Source organism: Helianthus annuus, chromosome 15, assembly GCF_002127325.2.
Source record: "Helianthus annuus cultivar XRQ/B chromosome 15, HanXRQr2.0-SUNRISE, whole genome shotgun sequence".
Lineage (NCBI taxonomy): Eukaryota > Viridiplantae > Streptophyta > Magnoliopsida > Asterales > Asteraceae > Helianthus > Helianthus annuus.
In genome coordinates this window covers 49,247,521-49,255,203 of record NC_035447.2, presented here as the reverse complement: position 1 = coordinate 49,255,203, position 7,683 = coordinate 49,247,521, and the positions used below count along the sequence as shown (strand labels likewise).

The 7,683-nt window shown below is 40.3% G+C and overlaps 1 non-coding gene across 1 annotated transcript; it reads right to left on the bottom strand.

The window, feature by feature from the left end:
* Positions 1 to 7,184: 7,184 nt before the first annotated feature.
* Positions 7,185 to 7,290, bottom strand: LOC118487848. The gene has a single exon (XR_004882791.1). It is a non-coding gene; the product is annotated as a small nucleolar RNA R71 (small nucleolar RNA).
* Positions 7,291 to 7,683: the final 393 nt, after the last annotated feature.

Here is a 7,683-nt window from a genome sequence, read left to right as displayed (position 1 = left end):
ATCGTTGACGTTGGATCAATAAAAATCATTGGGAATGTTTACATATATTGTTTATATCATTTTACATACTTACATACGTATACTTAAGTTGTTTGTATCATTTTACACCCTTACATATGCTTACGTATAATTAAATGTGCTTAACGTTGAGTTTTTAGCTAAAACTGACCAACATTAAACTTCAGGGGCCAAAAGGAAACTTTTTGAAGTTCTTCCCTCCCACGCCAAGTGGAGAAGCTCTTGCTCCTCTCCACGACGCACAGTGTTGCTTGTTTGACTGATTGACTTTTACCTCTATGCGCCACGCGGAGGAGCCCTGCTCCTCTCAGCGACGCGTGGGGAGACCCTTTTTCAGCAGGTTCACCCAACTGCGAACTTTAACTTTCTCAACCGCTTTTCAACCCCTAACCACCTTAAACAATACATTCAACCTAACCCAATTATTTTCATCAGACCTTATTATTTTCATCAGAACTTGTTTTTTTTTTTTGTTCATCAGACCTTGTGGTTTCTTATAACATCGTGCGACCTTAATCAATTGATAACCCATCAGCACTTGTTAAAACTTAGGGTCTGAATTTGTTCATCAGACCTTGTGGTTTCTTATAACATCGTGTGCGACCTAAATCAATTGATAACTGATGTGCGTTAGGTGTGATATGTTTTTATGTATATTTTTAGCCCTTTTTAACACTTTAGTCAAGTTTTAAATTTATAAAACACGATATTCTACTAATACTAAACACACATATGGGCAAGTGCACCCATCGTGAGCGTAGTATAGCGTTGGTAAGATACCGAGGTCGTCCAAGGACACAAGAGCTTTTAATACCGGTTTATCCTCAACGTCCAATCAAATCAAAATTTTAGAAAAAGGTTTAAACATGAAAATAAAAACTAAAAATGCTGAAAATAAAAAAATAAAATAAAAACAGATAGACAAGATGAATCACTTGGATCCGACTCGCCTTTAGTGTAACCTTTGATGTTTTCCGCACTTTTGCACTTTTAAGAGATTATCTTAGTTATAGTAGTAGGCCCCTCTTTTGAAAGTGACGTTACCCTCAACCCAGTAGTTTGAGTCAGCAAGGATACAATCCTAAAGGGTTGGATTATTGGAAAATAATTAATTAAGTTATTAATGCGTTATGTGGTAGGCCCCTGTTTTGAAGGTGACGTTACCCTCGGCTAAGTGGTTTGAGTCAGCAGGGATACAATCCCAAGTAGTCGGGTTAATGTATTAATAGTAGTTTACATATGAGGGGGTCAAGCCATTCACACCCCCGCCATCCAATACCAGTGGGTATTGAAGGAGGTCCTAGTAAGCTTGACCCAGGTCCTTGCAGGATCTATACACTGAATAAAGCAAGAACCTTACCAAACCATTCCCTTAACCCCAGACCAGGTAGCCAACATATCTCTATATAGACCGTAGAGATATGAATGGTGTAAATCTTTTATTTTATATAGACAGTAAAATAACGCCAAGACACCACGGACAAATGATAAGGAAGTTTCACCTTCAACATAAGAAACTAGTTATTAAAGTCATTAATACAAAACCAAATAAAAAGTGCGAAAAGATTAAAAACAAAAGTACACTAAATGTTTGTCTTCACCAAGTGATGTAAGAGACTTATGCAAACATGGCCTTTGATTGTCAAGAACTCTTACTATCAATCTTGGATCCCGAGACTACTACACACACTCTATGATGGATGATGTGGGTGTTGTGATGGTGGTGGAGTGTGGGTGAAGTGGGAGAGAGGTGGTTTGTCAAGAGATGCCTTTGAAGTGAACCAAGCACCTCTATTTATAGCCTGCATAGAAGCCCGGACATGGCCCTGTGTCCATTGGGCACGGCCCCGTGTTCATCCACTTTATCTTTCTTCATTAATTGCAGTTTGTTTGCATTAGTTGACCACGCCCCCGTGTCCGTTGGGCACGACCCTGTGTGCAGAATCGTATCTGTACTATCAAGATTTGCTTGGATTCTGCGAATCTTAGCGTTGACCACAACCGTGTGGAGCTGGGCACGCCCCCCGTGTTGGGAAATAGAAGCTTCTACAACTTTGTCTTTTCTGCAGACACTTGAGCACGCCCCCGTGTCCACTGGGCACGGGGCGTGTTCAGCCTTCTGATGTCTTGTTTTTGCTTAGGAAGATGCTGTCGAGGGGTCGGGCATGCCACGTTTATTCCTTTTCTTGTGTTTATGTTAGATTTAGCTGTATTTTTGCTTCTTTTGTTCATTTGCGCTCATTTAATCCTGAAAATATAAAAGGAAGACAAAAGCACACTTTTTCCAACATTAGTACTAAAAAGGGTTAGTTTTATGCCTCATTTAATGTAATTTATATGTTGTATTTTACACACATCAATAACCCATCAGCACTTGTTAAAAGTTAGGGTCTGAATTTGTTCATCAGACCTTGTGGTTTCGTGCATACTTGTTTATATATATAAACAGGCATCAGAGTTTGTTATTCTCAACAATTTCAAAACCCACAGTTTCGACATCACCCCAACGGCGACACACCCAACGGTCTCCAAATCCTTCTAATTTTCGAATCTTTGTGATTAAAATTTCAGAGTATTTTCAACTTCAAGGGTTTGGGTGTTAGCAAAATTGGAGATTTTTGGTTGAACTTGATGAACTTAGTGTTTGACGGTACTTATTTTCTCTTAGTGCGAGTTTAAGCGTTTGTCATGATTTCTTCATTCTCTTTCTGTTGTCCAAATTTCTTCACTCCTTTGAAATCCGAATTTATGAGTTATATTCGGAATTTCCTTGCTTGATCTGAATGTCTTTATATTCTGAAGTACTGTTCGGTTTTGGTTTATCTGATCCACGGTTTCAAAAGCTTTCGGGTTTTACAAGTTCCGAACTTTCTAGAAATCCAGGTTACCAGGGTTACCGGATTTTTAGTTAAGTTTCGAAGTTTGTGTAGTTCGGAGGTTTCGATTTGTGCGTATTCCGAGTTTTTCTAGCTATGTCGGGTTACCGGGGTACCAGATGATTAGCAAAAGTCAGAATTTTGTGTAATTTGGAAATTTGATGTCAGTTTTGGATTATTGGAAAGTTACAGTGTACTTACGTTTTCCGGATCAAGTGAGAGGATGAGAAGCGGAAAGGGTGGTCCACGGTGTTCTATTCAAGATTCTCGGAGTCCGGATTTGGTCCTTACTTGAGTTTTGGGACAATCTTAGACTATTATCGTGACTTGGTTGGACTTTGACAGCTTGTGCGTGAAAAGACTCATGCGTGATGGAGTTTTGTCAAGTATGTTCGTGTTTTCAATCAAGTATGGACGTGATGAAGTTGGATTCTTGGTTGACGACTAGTTAAAGATTCAACCTTATTAGTTGCTCTTTAGAGTAGAGATGATTGGTTTCTTGTTCTCTCTTCCAAGATGATTGCTAGTCGGTTCTCGAAATAATGTGGTGCTTCTTGATAAGGGGAAGATCGGAAGTGAAAGCCACTAGGGGTTTCAGTGGATTCGTGAAAATAGGAGATTGATTCATGAAGATTCGTGACGAGATGAGATCATACATGAAGGGTTGCAGATTTGATAAAGACGGTGGACGTACTTTTACAAAGTTCAGTTTGTTATTAACTTATCGAACTAAACTTCATGTCTTTGTAAAGTTTGAATTGTTCAAGGTTGGGGATTAGAAATCCAATGTCTCTTTCTGCTGCCGATTAGTTTGAAGATTATAGTTTCGAGCGATATTCTTACATTTGGTGGTAGGCTGGTTCGCGTTAACTTGATTCGGGAGTAGTTTGAGGGGAAGGATCTACAGTGTTTGACGTCGGATGCTTCAGGTTTCACAAAGTGGCCATTTAAGTGATCGCCAGCGAGTCTTTAATTAGAAGGGTTGAAGATCGTTGTACTCTGCCGGAAAGATCAAGTCTCGGCCAAAATAGAAAGCAGGCATAATATCATCAGTCAAGGGGGAGTCTGTAAGCGCAGTATCCGATGACTGAGGATTTTCGATGCCAACACAAAAATGATAGCAACAGTTAAGGGGGAGTCTGTAAGTGAAGCTCTCGTCGGGTAACTATTCTTTATCAGTTCTGGTCAAGTCCGAAGTCAAGATACAGTGTATTCGGACATATATGTTAAAAGCCTAACAAATTTGGACTGGATTATGGGTTATGTTGTCCGAAATTGTGGTCATGGATTGTCATGACTAAGGGTTTTGCCCTAACCTATATATATGGGGTATAGATTAGAATTGGGGGTCATCCATTACATACATTCATCTCAGTGAGAATGGGTCGGGGTGATCAGCTTCGTGCAACCTCTCACAAACCCTAGCATTTCCTCAACAGTGTGTGCACATTTCTAGAGAGAGAGAGTGACTATGTGTTAGTGAGAGAAAGCTCGGTTTAGATCTTTGTGATCTAAACCAGCTTGTAGATGATGTATACTCTTTTGGTTTGTAATCTGTGATGAATGATTCAATAATAAAGTGCTTCATCTTCTACATCTTTCTATCTTTCATGTTTATGCTTGTTCTTCATGTCTTCTATCAAGTGCAATGTTTGATGTTCGTCATCGATTCGGTGCTTCAACATTTCTATTATAAATACAACACATCACACACTCATTTTCTCTTTACACCCCTGACGGTTGGTCCATTTGACAACCCTTTATGATGTTAAAAGACAAGTTTATCCCTCATTTAAGTGTGTAATTATCTCGAATTAGATAACTACTGTTGCTCATGTCTCAGGTGCAGTTTAGCGGCTTAAAGTGAAGAAAAATGCAGCTTTGGAAGGTTCGGAGTTGAACGGTTTGAGTTTGAAGCAAAAGATGAAACGAAGAAGACAAATCAGCTGTCCACCGTAATTTACTGTCCCACCGTAATTTACGGTGGACCTGATCTTCACCTGTTTCCTGCCGTAACTCAGACTGATTGTGCCGTAAACATTTGAAGGTCACCGTAACTTACGGTGGAGCCGTAAGTTACGGTGGAAGCTGCGGAAAACTTTGTAACTGCCTCATTAAAATCAGTTATGGGGTGTCTTTTCACCTATTCTCATCATTGGACGTTTTTGGCAGACATTGGGGGCGATTTTGCTTGTTTTGGCTTGGTTCTAAACAATTCCTAACATTCGGTTTGTGTTTTCGATTTGTATGAACATTGAATTGCTTGTTATGATGATTCACCAAGCTATGTGTGGCTAAAACTTTCGGTGATCATCTTAGGTGCAGGTTTCTCTTGAACTTTTGTGTGTTTATTTCTGAATTTCTAGAATGATAACTTGTGTTTACTTGTTTATCATGGTGTATGCATAATTGTTTGTAGCGTGTTAATTGCTAGTGCAATTTCTAGTCTCAATCGTACGTTCTTGGTGCCGTTGGCAATCGAGATATCACGGGAAGGGTTAGGGTTGGTTATTGATTAATTGGTCATCGGGAAACAAACTCGCGTTTATATAATCCGAGTACTTTGTTCCCTTTTATCACTTCAATTATCTATACACGAGTTATGTCTATGTAACTCTTTCTAGTTGGAATTACACACAATTGTTTAAAGAAACTGAATCCTAAGATGGTCATTGTTTTCCTAATCTGTTAAACAACCAATTTTGATTTGCACTTAGTTATTAATTTAGTTTTCTAAAACAACAATCTAAATCATTGATCTTTATTTTCTGCAAATTAGGTTAATTGTAGTTTAATTGCAAAGCTATATAATCGACATATTTTCCACATACTCCCTGAGTTCGATACCCTTTTACCACTATCTATAGTTGTTTTTGGGATTAAATTTGCGTGTACCACGACAAGCACGTCAAATTTTGGCGCCGTTGCCGGGGAGTAGTGCGCAACGTGTGTCAGTTTGTTAGTTTTGCTTTGTTATTTTCGGGTTTACACTGGTGTGTTTAGTGTGCAGGTTCTACAGGTGCATGCATACTAGAGGCTCTCACAAAGCGTCACCATTGTCATTTGATCCGGAAATCGAAAGAACGTTAAGGCAAAACAGGGTTTTATTACGAGAAAACCGAATCATTGGTTCACCCACTTCACCAATTACACCAAGAAACATCATGGCTGATTCACAAATTCCACCTACAACGGGTCAAACGACCTCATCATTTATACCTACTTCCACACAACCATCACCAAACACAACCATACCAAATTCCACTACAATTCCTACTCCACCTCATGACACTACACCAACCAACACCACACAACCCATTACTACCCAAGAAGAGCCAACCATTACCTTTAACCCCTCCACTACTATACCACCATTGTCCCATTTCTTCCCGGGTGCGGGTCCGTCATATGCAAGCCATACCATAGCACCGATTTCAACCATTGTCCACGCTACTTCAACATTTAGACCGTCGAGTCAAGCGGGTTTTCAATATTCAACCCTCCCATTTGGGCAATCGTCGGGAATTCAAGGAGATGGGTATGATGAAGGATTTGAGGAATTTGAGGGGTATGATGATGATGGATATGCTTACGGGGGTTATGGTGATCAAGGAGAATTTGGATATGTGCAAAGTCAATCTCAAGGGATGGCAAGTGTCGGTGGAATGCCACAACAACATCTCATACCACAACACATTCGGCCAAGACCACAAGGGCCACCAATGCAACATCCTATCTCATTGCAACAAATTCGGCCACAAAATGTACAACCAAATGTTCAACAATTCCAAAGGCCAATTCAACGCCCACCGATGCGACAACAGTTTCAACAACCAATTGCACCACAAGGGCAAGTACCAAGGCCAATGGGTCCTATTCCTCCAAGAGGTAGGTTTGGTGTACCAAGGAGACACCTTAGAGAAAATGTGAGGGGCATCGAAGCACATTTTAGGCCGGTAATCACTCAAAACCCTTCACCGGTAGTTATTCCTCACAATGATCAAGGGAAGACATTTGAAGTAAGGACCAACTCTTTGCAAAGTTTACCAAAGTATAAAGGATTAGCAACGGAGGAGCCTTACTTTCATTTGGAGGCTTATGACTCGATTTGTAACACTCTTGGGAGTCAAGGGTTCTCGGCCGATGATATTAAATTGGTATTATTCCAATTTTCTTTGGAAGATAAGGCGAAAAAATGGTTCTACACTTTGCCTTCAGCATCCATATACACATGGGGGGAGATGCAACAAACTTTCTTAGATGAGTTTTACACCGCCCAAAAGACCAACGATGCAAGAAAGGGGTTGAGAAGTTTCCAACAACAACATAGTGAGATGTTTCACGAGGCATTCGAACGATTCAATAGGATGATAAAGAATTGCCCTCACCATGGAATTGAATTGTGGGAGTTGATGAATGCCTTTCACGAGGGGTTGAGTGCCGAAGATGCACGTGATTTGATGTCCATTACCGGTGGGACTTTTGGTACAAATTATGAGAATGATGATTGGGAGTTCTTGGAGAGCATGGCAACTACATCAAAGAGAAAAGCTCAAGCATCAAGGAGAGCGCGACCGGCCATAGCCCGACCTCAAGTGCACGCCATAGATGATGGTAATGTTCAAACTACTAACCAAATTTATGATGTTTGTGCTTTGTGTAATGAAATAGGGCATGCGGCTGAGAATTGCCAAGGGATGATGGAAGGGCAATATGAAGAAGTCCATGCGGTTCAAGGTCAAGGTCAAGGTCAAGGAGGGGGTGGTAGAAATTACAACAACATGAACTC